The 8952-nt window shown below is 36.0% G+C and overlaps 1 long non-coding RNA gene across 1 annotated transcript; it reads right to left on the bottom strand.

Annotated features, from left to right (window-relative positions):
• Positions 1-271: 271 nt before the first annotated feature.
• Positions 272-3099, bottom strand: LOC135412717 (uncharacterized). Its single transcript, XR_010429909.1, has 3 exons — positions 2166-3099; positions 1777-1856; positions 272-442 (listed from the first exon to the last, which is right to left on the bottom strand). It is a non-coding gene; the product is annotated as an uncharacterized LOC135412717 (long non-coding RNA).
• Between the last annotated feature and the right edge of the window lie 5853 nt (positions 3100-8952).

Below are 8952 nucleotides of genomic sequence, written 5' to 3'. Positions count from 1 at the left end.
AAGTAGGTAAAGTGACCAATGTATTTCCACATCTCCCAGACACAACAGCAGCTAACCAGGAAGAATCTTCCCTTCAAAACATCATGATCCACATGTGTCCCTTACAAGCCAGCTTAAGGTTTGCTAAGTTTTCCATAAGGCTACATTAAACAGTACAAAAAAAGAAAAACAAATGAAAACTCCAAACAAGAAACCAATCCACAAGTACATCTTTTCTCTTTCCTCCCACAGGAGAACTCCAAAATGGAAAAGGATCATTTGGAAACAGCAATACTAGCATGCAGAATTTTCTTTAAATATAATCACAACCATTATTTATTTGTGAGTACTAAAGATAAAATTCTAAGAATTCAGGAAACCCAGAGGATACCACACCAACAGTAATTTCAGTTTTGATGCTCTCCACGCATGTAATGTTTTCTGCACCATTTGGTGTGTTAACCTAAAACATAAATTAGAAATACACAGTCAGTGCAACCCAGTCAGGCATCTGAAACATCCCTTTTATTTTCTCAAGTATGCATCACTAATTGCATGTTAAATTTTATATTTTTAACATAAGCTAGGAATTTTCTCTCCTAGTTTACTAATTCTAGTGTATTTAATTAGCTGCATTGATAGACATTTCCTTCCAAAGGATCTGTTCTTAGTGAGAGTGGAATAAGCTTCCAAAGCTCTGTGATAAATTGCTCTGAGAGCACACTCTGCTTTTCCCAAATGTCTATCACTTACCTCTTCCCAGCCTCTTTTAACTGCCCTCTCCTTCCATCTTGTAGCTTACTCTTAAATATTTCTAAACTAATCTTGTAGTAAAAAAGCACAGTCTAATATTTCACAGGTGCACTTGTGCTCTTGAGGGTAAATATATCACCCTGTCATCACCATGGTCAGCACATTCCTCACAATCACATTATCAGCTGCTTGTGTTGTTTCTGTCCTTATGGGGTGGTTGGAAACACAGAGAACTTCCATGTGAAAGACTTCCAGGTGCAAGGTTATAGCTTTGCATCTGTTTTTCTTCTCATGAGAGGGATTTTTTTCCCTCCAATCTTTATAGGATTTCCATGTGGCCTTATTATGTTATCACTAGCACATGAAATATACACAGCCTTTAAAAGAAGAGTAAATACTATGCAGAGTGAGCAACCCTGAATTACAAGATTAGGGTGATTTTGCCAGGGTTTCATTAGTAGAAACACTTTAAATAAATTAGTCCAGTCCTACATTTCACTACGATTATGCTATCCAGCATTCCCAGCTATCCTTCATTGTCTTTTAACTTTCAGTTATGTATCTCCAAACCTTCTTTTAACTAAAACTCAAGAGCTATCTTTCTCACAGAACTTCAGGTTAAAAGGCAATCATCACTTAGACAACTTGATATGTGAATTGCCAAATAATTTCTAACACCACTGCCAATTCTCCATTTAATTTTAAGAAAAAAAAACCCTCCCTCTAGGATTTTAGTGGCAGTTGGGTCCACATCTGGACTTTTCACCCTTATAAAAGATGGGAAACAAAAGACAGATTCATTACTGACTTTAAGGAAGGTGCATCTGCATTCAAAAGCGTATTGCCTCACAGACGTCAGACTGAAAGTCTGGAAACACGTTGGAAACACTGTAATGCTCTCATGGAAGACATGACCTTGAAAGCAGTGATGCATATTTTCCATAGCTACAATGCTAGGTATGACAGGGTTTTTGCTTCGGCTACCAAATTGGTGAGGACTTTCACATTAATTTTTCTGACAATATATAAACTTTATCATCTCACCATGCCCATGGACACCATGCCCAAAAAGACATCCTTTGGTCCCCTCATCTACAGTCCTTCTACATCTGAATCCAAGTTCCCTGGAAGTTGAGAAGAGTCTGAATTAGCCCAAAGCACACTACCAGCAGCAGATTCTAGATTATATATTCTAGATTACAACTGAATAAGGGAGAATATTACTGCAAGTACAGATGCAACGCACAGTTAAATCTGTTTATACATTAAGGGCAGTTGTCACAGAAGGTTACAACTGAAATCCTGAAGCTTTTAAAAGAGAAAAAAAATTATTCTAAATTAAGAGAAAAATATTTACATAACTCTTTCATTTTCAAGCCCTATGCAATTCACTTGTTGCAAATGGAAGGGATTTTTGTTTCATCTGAACTTACTTTTAAAGGGTTCCTTCCCATCAACTTCATTAGCATCTCAACAGCATTAACTGCAGGTTTCCATGGCTAAACAGATAAATGGAAATTTCATGACAAATCATAAGGTTTTGTCAGTGAGCTTTTATAGAACACCACAGACTGTCCCTTTACTTGTCCCACCTATAACACAGTTTGTTTAATGCAATTCTCTTCATTCTTCACCACGTGAGGTAGGCAAGTACAGTGCATTGGCCTTCTTTAACCTCTTCAAGTACCTTCATTCTCTAGAATTCATTAACATATTGAAATTGAAAGGTGAAGATTCTGAAATTATCTCATAAGCAGACCAGAACTTCTACTATATATCAGAAAAAAATATCAAGCTCTTTTTAAAAAGTCAGTGTATATTTTAAACTCTCTCCAGTGAATATAGTAAAGATCCCTAAAATTCATTTGTAGGTAGAAGTCCTTGCACCTCGTCACTCAACTAAACTGCACATGCAGTTTTAGAAGCTGTTACGTTAGAAAACACGACTCAGAATTAAATTATGCCATAACTGGAGTCCAGGAGATTTACGCTCTGCCAGATTGCATACAATACTCTTGTTACAGCTAAACTACAAGTCAAGATCCAATGAATATATTCTTATAAAATGGCTTGAAACTCTATAACATTAACCCTGCTTTGGATTTCAGACTCTGCTAGTGTTCCCTGACAAATAGCTTGCTCTTACAATATCAATTTTGCTGCTTGTAGAGTAGACTATATAGTGATATTTTCACTACAATTTAGAGGAAAACTTGTAGGAACAGAAAAGAGATGCTCGGAGAGACCTATTTTCTCTCAGGGCTGATACAGTTTGACCAATACTCAGTATGACTGAAGAAGCTATTTTTACCTATGAAAAATAGTAGGATAAAATAGCCACCAACATAAAAAACAATTTTCTTAAAGTTATATACTTTGAGTTTTAACTACAAAGGAATTTCGAAGATTCCTCAATATTAGAGTCATTTGAATAAAAGAATTAAAAGGGACTACATTTTTAAAATAAATATTTTTAATAATAAAATCTTCTAATTCAGTTGAAAATTAAGAAAGATGTAAAATAAAAGTATTATAAATTTAGGAAGAATATGTTCCATGTATACGAGCAATATTAGCATAAAATAGTTGAACATTTATATGCAAAATCGCAACTAACTTCAACAAGGGACTTCTGAACAGCTTTAAAAAGCATGTGTAACTAGCACTAAAATCCTTCTATCTTTTGTGGATACAAGCCATTAAAGAACAACTTCTTGTCATATACTTACAAACACATCTTTTGGAAAACAATTTTATTCATTTTGCCTACATTTCACCATCACTGTAACAATACTGAGATCTAAAAGAAGCACAGTAACAGGTAGGTATAAATACTACTCTAGTTCTCCTTTTGAAAGAGGCCAATCACGTAACACGTTGCTTTCATGTAACAAGTTACTTTCATACATAAAATAATTTACCACCATCTGAATTAAAAAAGACTTCACATGGCACTGTTTTGCATTGAACCATCTTACACTGATTTTTTAACTTGTTCAGGGAAGACTCTTACCTCCATAATTCATCCTTTAGAGGTCCCATTGAGTACCTCAGGGATTCTGAAAAAACAACTAAGACCAAGCCTCTCCTCTACAAAACATTAAACAAACCCAGCCACTACACTAATCATAGAGGGAGGAAAGGAAGGAGTGTGAGTTGAGCGGCCTCTGAAGCCAACCAGTAACACAAGGCACAGCAGGAGCTGGGCCATTAGGGTTTAGATCTTTCTAAACCCTAAACTCCCAGCTGTGTTGAGCTGGGAGTATTCTCTGAGAAAGGCTGTAGATTTAGGGAAAAGTCTAGGGTAGGTTAGAAGTAGCTTCTAAATAAAGCATCCTGAAATGAGGTTCAGTGTGGCTGAGAGCAGGTTGTGGTTTAGTGAACAGGTTCCTGGGATTAATTAAATTGGAAGGGGACAAATTCTCTGAAGGGTAGGACAGGGCCTCTGCAGGCAGCTATTCTCCCTGATAGAAGTTTTGAGCTGGGACCCTGAAAATTCAGGAAATCAAAATATCCATTGTGAACTTTGAGCTAGTCCTCATGGAGAGCATGGTCTGGAAGTACTCAAGCTCTTTCTGGGTTAAATAAAGGGTTTGAGGCCATAACATGATGCTGTACTTACATCTCTATTTGCACTATGATCTTTTTATGAAAGCTCTTCTGTTATCAGGGTCTCCTACTCCATTATCTGTTGCCATCAATAACAGAAACAAACATGCCTAGTTAATTCTGTGAGGGCTCACAGCTCATTTCTCATTCCAGTGAGCTTAATAAAACTTGCTGAATAAACTATATACAAAGTTGAGAAAAAGTAATATTTACATTTATTTCAATCCAGTTTGACCATAATTTTTTAATGTTAATTTCTGTAAAGTTTACTTGGATGGATAAAGCTAACTATTCACTCAATTATACACTTTAAAATTTATTTTATTATAGATACCACTATATTTGCTAACACAAATCACATACGTCATATACACCAGGGACAGAAGTTGGTTAGAGACTGGAACATTCCCAAATACCTAAGAAGGGTCATTCTAGATCCCTAGCAAGGTACTTTAGTAGACAATGGGAAAATTTTTGTTGCTGCTAATAATGAAGTAACTACATTGTGACTAACAAACTAAAATACCTTCAGGGTTGTAAGTTTGTTAACTGTAACCCTTTTGTAATGGAAGTTCTTATCATCTTGGAAGAAATACAAACAAGATGTCATTTCTATAGATCAGGTTCTTGCCCTATCATGTGAAAATCAGAAAATGTTTGTTACTGCAAAAATCAGATGATGTTAGCAAAATTATTTCATACTATGCTTGTCATTGTCAGTAAACAGCATTTCTATCAATAATTTAAATTAATCATAAACTAGTATAAATTCATAATCTCATGGGTATGTAGCCCATTACAGTTTAGTGAATAACAGATAATTTACACAAGCTTCTAAAATTACATTCTTGACATAGGTAAGCTGTACAAATCATAGCAGGATCCCTATGATAATGAGAAAAGCAAAATGAAAGCTCCTTCACATTGCCTGAAAAGAAATACCAAAAGATTTTTTGGGGTACTACAAAACCTAGTAATGATTCAGACCTCTGAATATACAATATCCCTTAGTGGCACACAATAGCAGCAATCAATCTCTGATGCTATGGCCCAGTAGTTAAAGCTAAGACCTTAAAGAAATCACAAAGCTTCTTCATCCAAGACACAATGCAAAGGGCAAAATAACAGTTTATTTTCTGTGGCCATTTTTTTTTCTGCTGAGAGGAAAATTAATGCTTCAAGGAAAAACAGAAGGGAAACTGCTTCCTGGGGAAAATAAGCATTCTTCTTTCATCTTTAGACTACATTTTATAGTTGCAAGAAAATAAAATCTTAATCCTGTAGGAGTTCATCTGGTTTTGGTACCTGCAAAATATTTGAATTACAATGTTCTTATTTGGGATTTTAAACTCATTCCATTATGTGGGATATTAAGAAATAAAATTTCTCATGGCTTTAAATTGGAGATTCATATATTCATACAGAGCCATACTACTCTGTATTACATTGATTATTATTTAGTACCAGGTTTTCATATGCAAATCCAAAGTCAGGTGAATCCCTCCCCATACCTTTCACATGACAAGCTTTTACAAAGTAAAATAGTATTGCATGCTACCTGTTAATCTAAATTATAAATCTAAGCCTACCCTGTGCTTAAGCACTTCAGCCAAAAGAAAATATGGCCTTTGGCATATCTGCATTTCAGAATCTGTATTTCTTAACTGGAAATACTTGACTATCTCCCAAGTTCATATGCTTAGTTGTACCATTCTGGCCTAATGCAAGAAAACAGGTTAGTCGCCAAGAAAAGAATCTCAGTGTAGAACATCCAATTCTGAAAGTTATGATTGACAGAAAAAGACTCTCACAACCAAAAGGAACAGAAAATGAGCTGCTACATCTTTTAAGAAAATCTATTTCTACTAAAATTTTACACATTACTGAAGAGATTGCTGGGAAGGATTCATTGTTGGTCTTCTAGAAGCAGAGAAAATATTTTCTCCTGCTTCTTTTTTTTTAAACTATAAAATTTCTTATCTACCAGTTACAAGAGAAAGTTATTCCATGGGCTCAGGATATTTAGCTTAGATTGTAAGTAACTTCAATATAATCTTAAACAGTTACCCAAGAGGCAGAACTCACAAAAGTTAGAAAGTTTTTTGCTCTAATCAGTGGGAATGGACATTTATCTTCTAAATCATGTCTTTCACATGGATTACAAAACAAGTAGCAGATTCCTCCTTCTTGGCATAATTCGGGAAGTTTGGGTTCTGCTGTTAGAATCATACAAAATGTAATTTAATGCTGAAAACCACCAACATGTCTAAAATGCTGCTTATTTCAGGTAGTCTATTAAAGATGTTGACAGCTATTACCTGACAGTGAAAATAACAGACCTACAATTAACTAAGCATTCCAGAATTCAGACTGTTAAGGAAAAATTGAAGACATTTGAATAGAAAAAGCTTTTCCTGAATCTTTAAAAAATCCCATCTAATATACCAAACAGAAAGGTGTCTGAAACACCAAGCTGGATAGATCTTCCCTTTTTGATGCCCCACACTAAACAGGATGATATACAAGCTAATTCTATTTACGTTTGTGCAAACATATGAGAGGAGGACTATTGTTTTGTGAGCAAATGTAACTCCAGCAGTGCAGCATTCCAAGTATCTGACCAGAATATATTGACACTGGATGTGACTAACCACACAGTAATGCTCCAGGGGTGAGGGGAGAAAACTGGGGGAAAGCATACACAAAACCATCCGTGATTCTCTCACAAACTGTTTGTCAGAGACAGCAAGACCTCCACACAAGAAAGGAGTTCTAAATTCATTGCTCTTTTATGGGTGCTCTGAGATCAGAGCCTCAGTATGTGGAGACCTGCTCTAGAGATCAGGACCCTCAGTAGTGGACTCTATATGTCCAATCATACCAAAGATGTGGGGGTTTTGTGGGTGTGGTAAGAAAACTAACTCTATTTTAAGCTGTTTTATCAAACTGCTGTTCATATCTATTTCCAGCCATTGCAGAACTCTCAGCTTCCTTCTTTCAGGATTTCTGCTTCATCCTTCCCATACCTATAGCCCCCCTGAGAAACTCATGCTGTGCTATGCAAAGGCTATTTAAGCAATCTTTATTGACATAAAGTACCTTGGACCAAAAGAAATTTTTGATGGGCAAAGGCAGGAGATGGTCACGTTGAAACAGCCAGAGGCTGGGGTTTTTTAACAAGGATTTTAAAAGCATTATAGACATGCAAAATCATATTGCAATGATCCCACGTAACTCAAAAACTGGGGGATACCCAAGACATCTGCCTTTGCACAATGCAGAAGGGCTCGCAACAGGCGTGATCTCTGCAACCTCAGAGAGCAGAGACTTGACCACAGACTGCAAGTCACCAATAAAAGGAAGTAGAAGGCATCATGATCATAATTCAGTCAGCCTCCAGTTGAAGAATGAGGAGAAATCTACTACCTCCTTACTACATGATAGAGTATGCCTCAGAGAAGTGTAGACACTTCTACAGATGTACCAAGGAACAGTCTCTTTGATACACAGATTTCCTTTTCAAGGGAGTGCAGCTCTTCACTGCTTCCTGTGAAATATTATTAGAAGAAATATCCAGGATGGATCGTAAAACTTTTCACAAAAGAAAAATCATAAGGTGAAAGCACAGAGCTTCCTCATTTGACAAGTATTTGTTGGTAACAGAAACAACACCAACCACTGTGTGGTAAAATTAGCTGTTATGAAGAAGTATATGAAATTGTATCCCTTAGAAATTGATATCTGGCATTTTTATTGAAATAAGCCATGTCACCTGAAAATTTGCAATTACATATACTAGTGGCAAAATGATGTCAGACCTGTAAAAGAGAAAACCCTTAACGTTTGGAATAAGTCATGTTTTATTCTCATGACTTACACGTCATACATATAGGCAAGCAGATACATTGTATCTGGGAGTATATCTGTAGTGTTTTTGAAAGTTAGGATGAACTTTAATGGTGAGATTTCCATAGGAATACACAATGCCAAATCTCTATTCCCTCAAAAGTCCTGAAGTACATGTTCAAAATCAAATACGAGATTTGTACAGTGGAATAAAAAAAACCCAAACCTAACCCCTAACCCTAACCCTAATCCCTATCCCTACCCCTACCCCCTAACTCTAATCCCTAACCCTGCCCCTACCCTTACCCCTAATCCTAAACCCAACAATATTATTGCAGGTTTATTCAGACTCACAACAGTGTTGATGTATGTGACTACAATCTTTAGATACTGCTATCCTGGACAGAGTTTTTAATTATGTCCTTATTTAAAATAGGTGTCACAAATAATAATGACCAGTAACCCCGCTCTCAACCACAAGAGTGGATACCAATATCCTCAGAAATTGACAACTTTCAGTATGATACAAAAAGCCAGCAACATCCATTCATTCCAACAGATATTTAACACATAGGATTGTTTTTCTGTTGTGAAAAAGACCCACATCTTTCATTCTTCTGAAGTCAACAGGAATTTTGAATAAAAATACCCAGGCTGAAACTTTTCAGATTGCATTTGCTACTTCCCTATATGAATTACTGAATTTCACTTAACTTCCTATTCACATGTAAGATTTACATACAACTCTTGTTCTAGGGAGAAGAG

This window comes from Pseudopipra pipra, chromosome 4 (genome assembly GCF_036250125.1).
Source record: "Pseudopipra pipra isolate bDixPip1 chromosome 4, bDixPip1.hap1, whole genome shotgun sequence".
Taxonomy (NCBI): Eukaryota; Metazoa; Chordata; class Aves; order Passeriformes; family Pipridae; genus Pseudopipra; species Pseudopipra pipra.
The sequence above is the reverse complement of the archived record's forward strand: the minus strand, read 5'-3'. Positions and strand labels throughout refer to the sequence as shown.